Raw genomic sequence first — 14,388 nt, 5'->3', positions numbered from 1 at the left:
GGAGAAGGAGAAGGAGGAGGAGGAGGAGGAGGAGCAGCAGCAGCAGCAGCAGCAGCTTAGGGCCGCTGTGAGCAAAGATGGCAGATTCTAAAAATAATGATACTTTAACTTATGCTAGAATCTGAGAAACTGGAAAGAAAAATCAATATAAAAAAGATATTTATTTTCATGTCTGGATAATTAAGCACATAAAAATACAGGGTCAAATAGTTTCCTTATTCTTAAAGTGACATTATGGTAATCATTTGAACTTAAAATGGAGATAAAGAATTGTATACCTCAATATTTTCTAAACTGTCTTCTTCTGAAGCTTAACTTTCTCTGAAATGTCATATTAGAAAGTATACCTGCTATCTTCATGATAAAAATAGAAACATTAAACGAATCTAACTACAAAAAATGATCATATTTGTAAAATAACAGGATCACTCTGGTTATGCTTGGTTTCCAATAGAATGAAGAAAACAAAAAAGAGAGCAAACAGTCTACAAATACATTGTTCTGATTTATAAAGAACATAAGGGGCAACTGAAAGAAGGGGAAAGAAGAAAGATGTAAGAATTATGGCTTCAGGTTTTTTTTGTTTAATTAAATTTGGTGGTATACACACTCTCCAGACTTTTTTTTTTTTTCTCATCCAAAAAAGCAGACCTGTAAAGCCCAGGCAGCGTAAGGTCACCTAGACATAGAATTCTCTCAGAGACAACTACAAATTGCGGATAAATATTGTTGAGGATATTGTTATATCTTCCCATTTTTTAAAAGTTCAAAGTCTCAGATTTTATTGTATTCTTCCACCAATGAAAAGAGAAAGTTATGTAGGGTTAGGATTCTTTAATACAAACTTTAATGACTGAAGATATTTGCTAAATGCTCCATGCATAACAGAGGATGACAATATTGTTCTGTCTTAAATACACATTGTTAACTGCATACATAATAAGTAGCAGCTTGAATGGAGCTGCCTCAAGACGGAATTCCTTTTAGCCCAGAATAAGTGACAAAAACATATTCACACTTCTTTATTGTTTTGTTTGTAGCTGCAACATACTATTTCATACTCCACAATGAAAATCAGCTTTGAGCAGAAGGTATTTTTTATTACATGCAATCTCTCAATGATCCCAATATAACAGCAATTAAATCAAAGACATTCAGAAAGCTGTAAAGGGTCTTAGAGTATTTTGTAGTCTACCTTTCTCCTGTTATAGAATCAATAGTGGCTCTGAGAGGTTTATTGACAGACTTAAGGCTGTTGAGCGGGAGAAATGGAAAGGAGAACCCACAAGTCCTTGACTTACTATTTTGTTTTATTAAAATTTGTCCACTACTTATTGTTTTCCCTAGCAACAACCCAATTGCTGATGCTTTTAGGAGCAATATAACATGGGAAAGAAGGCATTGAGGACATCATATAGAGAAACTCCTGTCATTACCTTTAAATGCAAAAGCAGATTGCAGGAGCTGGAGGCCAGACTTGTATCTCAGCTCTGAAGAGCACAGTTGATGAACAGAATCAGCTAAGCTCCCAGTGTGGCTTTTTACCTTCATGTATGTTTTCCTTTAAACTTGTGTTTTTTACATAATGCACTTTTTCATGTGTTGGTGTGATTTTTAAATAAAATGTAAACCACTTGTAATGAATAAAAACAAAAAGCACTGCCTGAAGAGTTGAATAAAGTCATTCTGACTCTTTCTGTGCATCCTCCAGTGCTTTGTCCCACAAAATGGAGAAAATGTGTTTAAGGAAGCCAAGATGAGATAAGGAATTACTGAACTATGACAGAAGGGGGGGATTATCTATCCTAAAAAATGCACATTTCTACATAGTAACTTGGAAGAAAATAATAATAATAGTATTAGTCAGAGGGTCCAAGTGAGATATTAGGTCATCCACATTAAGAAGAAAACAGTAGGGAAAATAAAATCCACTTACTGGATTTTGGGGAATATAAACTAAATCAGAAGAAAAGAATAGCCAAAAGGTGAGTAAAAAAACTTCTAGTGATATGCACAATTTTCATAGATGTTTAGATATATACCAGCTACTAAGAATAGCTTTCTAAGATACTCAGTTGACAAGCAAAATGAGAATCCATTCAGTTAATTGGGAGTAATGCAATGATCTAATGGAGATAGTGATCGTGGATCTGGGAATTGGGAGTTATAACAGTCAGGACCCTAATAATGTTTCAATTCTCCCATGTATAGGTGAAAAATAGATATCCCAAAATGGTACCTAGTTTTCTAAAACCCAGGGAGTCATACAGTGACACATCTGACTTAGAAGATATAAAAAGTATACAACCAAAAAGTGGTTCAGGTACTAAGGATGATGTGCCACACACACACTGAGACAGCAGGAAGAAATCTATTATTCATATAATGAGATTTTTCTTGGGGTAATTACACAATATCTTAAGCCAGTCCAAAACTGGCTTGAAAGAACAATCAAGGCTTGAATTGTATTGCATATAGGGCTAGGCTGAGGGTTCCCAGGAACCAGCCAGGGTTTTATGGCACACTAGTATCTTTAGAGTTCTTAAAAGTTAGCACAAATTACATGACTTTAAAACACAGAAACTTCTTCTGTCATTATTCTAGGGTTCAGAAGAGGGAAATCATGGTGCCAGTGGAGTTGGTTCCTTGTAAAGGCCTGAGAGAAGCACTTCTCTGTTCCTCTCTCCTAGTTCCTTTGATCCTTGTCTTTGCTTGGGTAGAAGCTGCCTTTCTGCTGCTGCTGCCTCTGTCAGCATAGGACCTTCTTCCCTGTTCCTATGCATCTTCTCCTCTGATAAAGACCCCAATCATATTGGATAAAAGGAGCACCTTAATGTAGCATGGCCTCATTTTAATTTAAGTAATTACATCTTCAAAGGCCTTATTTCCAAATATGTTCACATGTTGAGGTTCCAAATGGACATTCATGTTGGGTGGACACTCACATCCAGTATATATGATAGGAACTTCTTGCTGGTACCAAACAGGACAATTTATAGACTTTTTTACTGATTTGTTCAGCGATGGAGCAAGAAGGAAAGAGGGAGAGATGGGAATTCTGAAGCTGTCTCCAGTTGGACATCAAACATCTAGTCAAACTCCTTATTGCAAAAAGTCTTCTGATTCCTCTACAAGTTAATTTCTTTACTTATATAACTAGATTTCTCAAGATAAAGAATGACCCTAACATAGATCTTTCAAATTTGAACCCTCATGACTATACATGAATATTCTAAAATGATTAATGATGCTCATTTATCTACAAGAGCTGCTAACAGTCTGTTGTAGTTAAACATGATCTTATGTACAATCATCCCAAGAATATAGAATTCAGAAGAATTCAGAAATAATTTCTTGGTACATAGATCACATAATTTAAGAAATTATTTGTCCATATTACTAACCATCTGATGTGGAGAAAGGTGAATATAAAAATAGATGAAACAAAACAGGACCCACAGGAAAAGGTTTTGAGATATCAAGAAAGAATGCAATTATAAAACTGTGATTTGAGTTAGGGAAATATTCTCAGAAATATCGTCCAGACCCATTTAATTCAATATGTGCAATAACTTACACCAGAGTCAGGAGCAATGTTGAATTGGTAAGTTCCTTGATTAGGACACCAGAATAAATCTGTGCAAATTCCACCTCTCAGGATAGCTGTGGAACAGTGGTTCAGTAGGGCTCTAGGGCCTTGAGATCTAACACCTGCTTTATATAGCAAGTGTTTTATAAAACCCTTCCTTTGCTATCTTTTAATGAAATGTGTAATTAGTGTCATCTACCTCATATATATACTATTTATAATTAGAAATAAATAGGTATCTAACTATAATAAGAGGAAAGTAATTTTTAAAATTTGTAATTGATATGTAAATGGTTCAACTCTTCCACAGTATAAAACATAATATACCATGCAGATGCCTCCACCTACAAATAGAGTTGTGATAATTAAAAAAAAAATTGCAAATCCAATTCCATAGTCTTAGTGGATTAAAAATCCTGAATGAATTACATCTGGTGTATATTTTTTGGAAATAATGACCAAATCTTGGAAAGATCTGAACAGAACAGAATATAGACTTTCTTTGATTTATATGTTGGTTTCATTCCTGGAAAAGTTCATGCATATTTCAAGGTTGCACTGGGAGCAGGTTGGGATTTATAGTAGGCCTGTCCTCCTGGGTCTTTCATGGAGTCCCATGCCAGAGCAAACTGAGTTTGAGCCATTATCTGGCCTCTGTGGTCATAGGCTGCTGACATTGAAACAGGTTGCATAGTGAGGAAGAAAAAAGGAAAGAAAGCTTACACAAGTATTTTAATTTGTATTAAAAACAGAATTAAACTCCATGTTTAGATTATTATAATGCATTTTCTTCAGCTGTTTAGTATCTGATGCTACATCTATGTTAAGCAACTTTCATTGACAACCCAAAATATCCCTAATATCCAAAGTGCCCCTAAAACCAAATAGAACAGATCTCTTTAAATTTCTGAATTTATACAGAATGTGTGTTATCTTGTAGAGCTAGTGATTACTTGCAAACTTTAATGTAATTTTTGAAAAGTACCAATTACAACCAATTTTAACAGGCTCTGTCAGTCATAGAAATTAAAATGCCCTCAGCTTTCTAACTTGGTAGATTTACTTAATGTTGTGAAAACATTTCATTCCACTGAGAAAAGAAGACTAATGTTTGTTGGGGTTTATTTAAATCAAATAAAGATTAAGGTCATTTGTAAATATGAAGGTGGATAATAGCAAGATGACCCAAATTGCTTGAAATAGAGAAATGGAGGAAAATTTCTAGCCTGATATTTATAAAACTAATGATCAGTATCAATATTTAAAAATTCTGTTTTGTAAAGGGATTGGGAATGGAGTTCAATTTGGTGGAATACTGTGTGCTGGAACTATACTAAAAGCTTAACATGAACATATACCACTGACTTATGGATAGTTTAGAGAAATATATAGCCAGAAATTGCTCTGCACTCAGCATACACTATCAACTATTATGTTTATTCTAGATCTCAAATTTAATAAGAAAGATTGCAACATATCCAGAAAAAAATATAGCAAAATAATCAAAAGGCTAAAAATATGTTTTGTATGTATGTGTACATATGCACACTTGTAGATTTGTATGTGTATCCAGACCACTGATACTGAAAAAATACAATGTTTTACTATCTTATATTCACAACATTTTTTACTGTGCACATATTAAACTTTGTTTACAAGTAGATATTTTAATAATTGCTCTTTTGAAGTTGTATTCAACAAATGTGTGTGTTGTTGATGTGTACAGTACAGTATTGTTTACTACAGCAGATCCCTACAACTTTTTCATATTGCATGACTGAAACTCAGTCTATTAAAAGTCTTCTCATTTTCCCCTTATCCCTAGCTCCTCAGGACAATCATTCTACTTTCTGTGATTAGAAAATCCTGTCGGTTTGATAACTTCAGATACCTTGTCTAAGTGGATTCATATGGAATGTCCTTTTCTGACTGTATTATTTCTATTAGCATAATGTCCTCAAGATACAATTATTTTGTAGCATATGACAATATTTTCTTCCTTTTCAAAGAGGAATACTGTTCCACTGCAAGCATATACCATATTGTTTTTATCCATTCATGCAGTAATGGACAATTGGTTTGTTTCCTTCTCCTAGATGTTGTGATAATGTTGCAATTAATATGGGGGTGGAAATATCTCTTTAGATTCTGATTTTAAATATTTTGAAAAATACTCAGAAATAAGATTACTGAATCACACTGTGATTCTATTTTAGTATTCTAAAGAAATTCTGGATTATATTCCATAGTTGCTTTATGAAACAAAGTGTCGAAAGGTTCAAGTTTTTCTATATTCTTGCCAATGCTTGGTATGTTCTGTTATTTTCTCCTGTTGTTTATCAGGGTCATTCTAACACAAATGAGGTAAGATTTTACTTGTGATTTGTATGATTCCTATATGATTAGTGATGTTGAACATTTTTTGTATACTTGTTACAATTTGTACTTCTCCTTTTGAGAAATGCCTATTAAAATTCTTTGCCAATTTTTTCATTGGGTTATTTGACTCCTTACTATTGAATTATTTGAGTTACTAATAGATTTTGGATATTACCCACTTATAGATGCATGATTGCAAATATTCTCTTCCATCATGCGGGTTGTCTTTTCCCTCTTGATATTTACATTGCTGTGCAGAAACTTTTTAGATTGATGTAGTTGCATTTTGCTATCTTTGCTTTATATTTTGGCTGTGCTTCTGGTGTTGTACCTAAAATATCATTTGTCAAGTTCAATGTTATGAAGCTCTCTCCCTTTTGTTTTCTTCTAAAAGTTTTATGGACTCGGGATTTATCTTCAAATCTATTATCAGTTTTGAGTTAATTCTGCTGCATATTATAGGATATAATAAAATCCATTCTGTCCCATGTGGATATACAGTATTTCTAAAACCCTCTGTTAAAGAGATAACCCTTTCCTCACTCTGGAGTCGGAGTACCCATATTAAAGATCATTAAGCTGTATAGGCACTCTGGATTTATTCTTGACTCTCTATTCTACACCTTGGCTACATATCTATCTTTATGTCTGTGCCATAATCTTTTGATTACCATAGCTTTGCCATCTGCTTGAAATTGGGCAGTATGAAGCTGCCATCATTTATTCCTCTTTTCACGGTCTCAGACTCCTGTTCTGCCATCTTCCTCTTGTCACTCTGACTTATATTCACATTCTTACATTGAATATGACATAAGATTAAATCATAATCCTGCAGTAAACAGTAAAATGCCTATATTTACCTGTGCTTTCCAAAGCACATTTAACTGATCTAATTTGAAAGCTCATTTCTTCCTTAAAAAATCTCTTTGACTTACCTCTTTTTGCAATGCTGCTCTTCCAGGGGACGAGGAGCCTCCCTGTGTCTAAATCCACCTCAATTGCCACACACACACACACACACACACACACACACACACACACTGCTCTTGACACTCAGCAATTGTAGTTTTCCTATCTCCCTTTCCTCTTTACTCCAGTTTCTTTTAGTTTTCCTGAACATTGAGTATTGTCTGGAAATTCTATGAGCAAAGAGTAGCAAGGGTCAGGATCCGTGAGCAAATGCCTTCCTGCAAGAGATGGCACATAGAAATAATTCAGGAAAATATGATTATACACATTCAAGTGAGGAAATAGCTTAATCTCTTTTTCCTTTTCTTCTTATTATCTTTATTTGCTTTTCTTCCCTCATTCCACCTCGTTCCATCTTTTCTTTGTTCCTTCTTCTCTCGTCTTTCTTGATCATACTCTCTCATCTAAGATTCTTTCTGAAGTTGAATATTTGTTAAAACATATAACAGCTTCATATTGTTCATTTTAAGATACAAAATACTTTTATTTTATTATCAGGTTATGAGTTGTTATTATTTTTAAGTTCCATTTTACAAGCAATTCATTAAGATTATCAAAAGAGTGAATAGAACATAAACTCAAATCAGACTTTACTACAAGTCACCTACTCTTTCCACTATTAAAATGATGTGAAATGAGTTCTCAGTGAAGAAATGAAGGGATTTCTTCATGTGTAAATTGTGAACTATATTGATTCCTATGTACATCTTCTTAAATGTAGGAGAAATTCATGTGATATGCTATTGTACTCAATGCATCATAACTGCTCAAAATATCACAATACGATTTAAAGCTATATTAGAGGAGAACAGTGAGGGAGGTACTCTATGTGTCCCAGAGAAGAGAAGATGATAGGAGAAATTTATGGTGCTTTTGGGAAGCTATTATACTGAAAACTTTCTTAGAGAAAACTTTCTTAGAAAACAACGTTTTAGATACTATTCATCTTTCCAAAAATTCTTTTTGTAGATATTTAGATTTATTCCCTAATATTGCAATTTTAATTTCAGGCTGGATATTTATATTTGGATATATATTTCCCCTCATTTTCTATCTATATGTGTTTCTGTGTGTGTGATCAAGTTGTAAAATATGATATATTTTTTATTTTGTAATATCCATGGACAAAACAGAGAGGATTCAAAGATTTTTTTAGTATTCTCAGCAAATATATACAGGCTGCTTATATTTTGAATTATTGGACCAAACTTTTTGAATATTGATGTAATTATTTGTTATCTTTAATTTTTGTGTCTTCTTCTGGACTTTTTGGGGCCCAGGTCATGAATATCAACAAACATGATCAGAAGGAGATATATATATATATATATATATATATATATATATATATATAATTTTNNTATATATATAATTTTATTAGCTACTATATATATATAGTAGCTAATAAAATTTAGTGGCAAGTAACATATAAAAGCTCCAATTTCCACTTAACTTCCGGTTTGCTTCGACCTGTTGTGGCTTGAGAATCTAATAATCATTTGATTGAAATGTGACTGGGTTATAAATGAATTGTTTTTTAGTGAGGGATTTTGGGTCTCCTCTGTGTGGTAAAGTGAAGCAACTCAACACGGGTTTTTGTCTTATTCTAAGTTTTTCATCACATTCTAGAGAATTGAGGTTGCCCCGAATCTCTATACACAATCCATATCCGCTCACAAGTCTGCATTGACATTTAGCCACCGTCTGCTCTGTACACGAGCTTTGCGTTTTCCGTAAACTCTGCTAAGATCTGTATTGAATTTTCTATATTAGCATTCCAAGTTTGCATCTGCACACCTTACATGTGGTATTGCTGGGAATTAAGCTCACTTGAATATTAGGACAGGAGCCAAAGCAGTCATACAATGTGACTGAAGCACAGGAAGCCAGTCTTGGCAGAAAGTGGCTCTTTCCTTGTCTCCTTTGGCAGGTACTCAGCAACCCACTTCAGCTCACACATCAATCTTCACATGAGATTCCTTTGGTGATTATCAAAACCCATTGCTGATGTAGTTTTTGAAGGAATAATTAAGCCTCCGTGGCTTGGTGTCACCATGATGGCATATTTGACGTTCAAATGACTGCATCTGCATTGCTAGTAATTGTCCTCAGACTCACTCCCTCTCCCTTCTCTTCCCTTGCCTTGGACCAACATGTAATATCCTTTATTAAGAATTACTTTAGGGGCTGGGGATGTGGCTCAAGCGGTAGCACGCTCGCCTGGCATGCGTGTGGCCCGGGTTAGATCCTCAGCACCACATACAAACAAAGATGTTGTGTCTGCAGAAAAGTAACTAACTAACTAACTAAATAAATAAATAAATATTGAAAAATTATCTCTCTCTCTCTCTTTAAAAAAATAAAAGAGTTACTTTAGGGTTTCAAGTACAAGATCTCCTGATGATCAGGTTATATTCTAATCACCTTTTTTCATGTTCCTATGAAGAATCCCTTTATCTTTGATTTTTGTGTGCCTGCCTTTTCATGGGAAGAGGATGGGATGTCAGACAAAGGCAGATTCAGGACTTCTGGGGACCCATGTCCAGAATAATATCAACAATCATGATCAGAAGGATATATATATGATGTAGCCAGTAAAATTTAGTGGAAAACACTTTACTCACAGGGTTCTATGAAAATGCAACACTGTGTCTGTTAGTTTGCTTAACTACTACTCCCAGCTGGAATAAACTAGACTTGTTTTAAGATCTAGTCCTCATGTGGATGGACATTGCCCATCAACATCCTTAATGATGTCTTTTTTTGTTTTCTCCTTGTACTTCCTTCCAATACACCACTTCCTGAGGAATTGATATTTTCATCCCCATTTCTCTTCCACTTTTTAATTTTCTTACCCCTTTTTCATTTTTTTTTCTATCTTATGTGATAATTTAAGACTTTTTTGGGGGGAAAAACAACTCCCATGGTTACAATCAGTGTATTTATTATTTGGCTAAAAATATCCAACCTTTGGGAGACTAGCACTCATTTTCACTTTGGTTCCTTTCTCATGAACACAATTTGCACACGTGGATTTTCACCTGTATCAAAGCTATAAAGAATACACCATCTCCAACTGGGATTTCAAATGAGTTTTTCAAGAAGGAACCCACAATATTTGTACCTGTTAAAATATTTTGTGAGACCAGCAGGATACAAGAACAAAGCTCTTTTAAAAGTTACCAAAAGTTAGTTTACTTAGTAGCTCTTCTTACTTTTTTTGAGTGTTATGCTAGCTGTACAATTTTATATGCCAAGGTAGAATCATTCTCAGAGAAATAAAATGGAACTTTGTTCATTATTAAAATAAAATATGCTCTAATATATGTATTTTTATCATAAAAATCAAGATCAAATAGAATCATATCAAGTAAATCAAGCATACTCATAACACTTCTGTTTATTAAGACCTTGATGGATTAGACCTGGATCCACCCATTAAGAAATTTTGGAGATATATGAAATTACCAAATGATGATGATGATAATGATGATAAGATGAAAATGAGGCCATTAAAGCTAAATAATTAGATGTGCCAGTTGAGTGATTTCTGAACCTAGTAGATCATTAGTAATCACCTGGCCATTTTTTTCCTACTAATACAGATTTATGGGCCCTACTCCAGACCAATTGAATCAGAGCCTCAGAACTTACAGACATAGTAATAACACATTCAGAAATATGCATGTATAAGTCTAATGATCACCCAGATGGGAGAATTACTGATAGGGATAAAATGGCCTTTGGTCCTTTAGAAAGGAAAGAGAAATGGCTTTGTACCCATAAAGAAGGGCATATTTGGCTACTGAAGAACTGATACTATTTGGATAAGCTGAGTATTAAAAGGGCTGTTCTCAGCTGAAAATTATTTTAAAAAAGTAAATGGACAAAAGGTGAGAAGGTAAAATATATCAGAGAATAATAAAGAAACTAGATTGATAAGAATTAATGCCACTTGGTGAGAAGGATAAAGCTAGTACTTTAGATGAAGTCTAGATTGATGGGGACCTAGAGACCATGAAAGGGAAAGAAGGAAGGATTTAATTACTTGGACACCATTGCATATTTTGCTGTAGGCTTATCATTAGGAAAGCATAATTTTTGAAAGATTTATCTCTAAAACTTGAGAAGCTACATTATAAGAGAACTGATACTAATATTGGTGTCTACTTAATAGTCCTCTACAGGTCAGAGTAGTCAAAATCAAACTTGCATTTCTAAGTCATGCACTGAATAATTTTTATCTTGATATTTCTATGACCTTGCATATGATTTTCCATGTTATGCTCTCTCTCACACACACATGCACATACACACACATATGTATATACACACGAGCTTATGTTGAAATGTTCCTGAATACATGATGGAATCTAACATGAAAGTACATGCATTGAATGAACAAAAAGAAGGTGTTATTATTAATTATCTCAAATTTCTTATTTATTTATGGGGACATTCTAGTGGTGGCTATGGGGAAAAAAATAATATAGATTAGGCCTTATAGTGCAACCAGTTTTCCATGGGTCCTATTAGACTTAACAACACAATGGCTCTCAAGAGAAATAGAACAGAATTAGTGGAGGTGTCCAGAGCATTGAGTGCAGACAGCCAGAAATGTCATGTGAGAGATAACCCTGCTGGACAAATAATTGCTTGCCAAAATGTCAGCAATGTCCTCCTGAGAAACAGTAAGTAAATAGTTCTGAGTGTGGGCTTGGAAGGAGGCAGCCCTGGTTTTGAATTCAAGGTAATTACTACAATTTCCTGTGATACCTTGCACAGCTGACATAAATAATCTCTGTATACCTCAGTTAACCCTTGCTGAAGGATGCAAAAATATCTATACATGGAAGTATTGTGGGGATCAAATAAGACAGTGGCTCTAAATGATTTAGCAAAGTCCCTGGAACATATTATGTAGCTAAGAGAAAGTATCAATATCAGTGGACTTGGATGGCTGTAGTCTCTGAATTGAGCCCAAATTCCAAAGTAAACCTCAAACTTCACGTTTATTTCCGGATGATTTTGTTCTTCCTAGCACAATACATGCAGATATTGGGCTTATGCAGACCAGTTATTGAGCATCTGGTACTCATTGAGAACATACTGGTCTAACCACTTTTGCTTTTCTTCTACTCTAAACCTCTATAAAATCCTAGGAGCTGAAATTTCTTGGTCACTTCTCTGTTGGACCTATATATCACTTGACCACCTACCAATGCTGCCCTTGTTCCCCAAAAGACATGTTAGACACACTAAGCAAAAGTTCTTCTTTTAGTCATATTTCTGCTTAAAAATCCGAATATTCTCTTCTACTCTTCTATATACAGCACTTCTATCCATATCCTTTAATTTATTTATTCATCATTTGACCCAAGAAATATTTATTGGATTCTTATTATATTCCAGTTTTCACTGTAGATATCAACATTACAGCTCTGTTAAAAACAACAACAACAGGTATCTCTCCTTACTCAGTATCATTCTAGTGGAGAACAAACAAGAAACAACTTAAATAAATAGCAAGAAGTAATTTCTGAGAGGCAGACATGGTGAACTGAGTAAGAGGCAAAAGTATAGAAACGAATTTCTGAGGAAGGCTTCTTTAGGGATATGTGTGCTGAAACTTGAACCATGGAAGTCAAGGTGTGTGGGTGGGGAAAGGAATGATTTACAGGCAAGTATCTGTAGCCCTGAAGCTTCAAGATACAGAGAAAAAAATCAATACTGTCATTAAAATAAAGTAAAGGAGAAATTGTAGACAAGGTCAGCAGTATAGGCAGAAGCCCACTCATGCATGATTGAGGGGTTTGGATTTTGTTCAAAAGCCTGGAGCAAATACAACTCCATCTTCATTCCATTATTTCCCTAGTATGATCTGCTTTAGCTTGCTGAAGGTAAAAGAACCACCCCATGTTTTCATTTTCCCATCAATCCCTCCCCCACATGCAGCCCACAAGTCCAGAGCAAAAATGGATTGCAGAGGAATGATCCTGTGGCCATTGTACTGCTTTCATTTTTTCTTCACACTGGCACCTCCACTTTAACAACTTCCCTGTTCAAAGCCAAAATAGACCTTTGAGAGTATGGACATTTCTCCAAACACTAAGAATGGAACCACCACATGACCTAGCTATCTCACTCTTTGGTATATATGCAAAAGGTTTAAAATAAGCATACTAAGATAGCCACATCAATGTTTATAGCAGCACAATTCATCATAGCCAAGCTATGGAATCAACTGAGGTTCCTGTCAGCAGAAGAATGGAAAATGAAAATGTGGTATATACACACAATGGAGTATTACTCAGCCATTGCTGGCAAATGGATGGAACTGGAGACTATCACACTAAGTGAAATAAGCAAGACTCGGAAGGCCAAAGAGTGAATGTTTTCTCTGATATTAGGAAGCTAGTCCAAAAATAAAGAGGAAAAAAGAAAAAAGAAAAGGGATATGAGATTCCATCAAAATAGAAGATCATCAGAGTAAAGGAAGGGGGTTGAAAAGGAGGAATGAAGGATGAGATAAAGGGAAGAACAAAGGAATGAATCTAACCTAACTTTCCCATGTAAATATGTGAATATACTAAAATGAATCTCACCATTATGTATATCCACAAGGCACTAATTAAAAAGAAAAAAAAAACTAAGTAAATCAGCAGAAAGATCAGAAAAATAAAAGGAAAGGAACTGGGGAAGGATTAAGGGAGGGGAAGGGGAATTACTGGGGAATGAATTAGAGCAAATTATATTCCATGCTCTTACGATTATGTCAGAATGAATCCTAATGTTATATATAACTTAAAAGAATCAATAAAAAAATAGAACTTTGAGAAAATATGTAACCAATAGGAAAAACACATATATACCATTTTATAAGAAGAATCTGGCTTATAATAAAAAAATATGTAAATATAAAATAAAGGTGCCAATTCTATAACAAATTAAAGGAACAAGAATCTTTGGATGTGGGATTATTAAGGATAAGCTTCATAAGATGTGTTGTCAGAGATGATGGATTTGAATCACAATGAAGACAGTATAGACCATCCCAAGTGGCCTTTCTGATAATGGACAGCTTATTATGGTATGACCTTTCTCACCTGGCATTATCAGCTCACACCTTCTGATGTGCCAAGTATCATCCTACGTCCTTTGCCCAAGCGTATACAACAGACTGGTTTTTGACATGTCTACTCAAAATAGGATATTTCTTTTTCCCCAAAGCTAGAGTTGTTATAATAAAAACACATTTCTTAAAATCTGCCATTTTTATGGTTAACAGAATAATTTTTAGTTTTTAGGGTCTTTTTTTTCTTTGTTATAAACCCTAATGTGATTGAATGGAAGACGGCTAGAAAAGCAAAGGTGCCTTTTTTTTTTTTCTTTCCTAGCTCATGGGAAGAGAAGAACAGTGATTTTTTTTTTTTTTTTTTTTTTTTTTTTTT

At 34.4% G+C, this 14,388-nt stretch overlaps 1 protein-coding gene and 1 non-coding gene across 7 annotated transcripts in view; both read left to right on the top strand.

The window, feature by feature from the left end:
* Positions 1–14,388, top strand: part of Lrrc4c (leucine rich repeat containing 4C) — a 1,134,834-nt gene that overhangs the window by 682,865 nt on the left and 437,581 nt on the right. The window lies entirely within an intron of this gene.
* On the top strand, positions 4,154–4,285 carry LOC125612184. The gene has a single exon (XR_007342525.1). It is a non-coding gene; the product is annotated as a small nucleolar RNA SNORA42/SNORA80 family (small nucleolar RNA).

The sequence above is a fragment of the Marmota marmota genome, unplaced genomic scaffold (assembly GCF_001458135.2).
Source record: "Marmota marmota marmota unplaced genomic scaffold, marMar, whole genome shotgun sequence".
Classification (NCBI taxonomy): domain Eukaryota; kingdom Metazoa; phylum Chordata; class Mammalia; order Rodentia; family Sciuridae; genus Marmota; species Marmota marmota.
The sequence above is the reverse complement of the archived record's forward strand: the minus strand, read 5'-3'. Positions and strand labels throughout refer to the sequence as shown.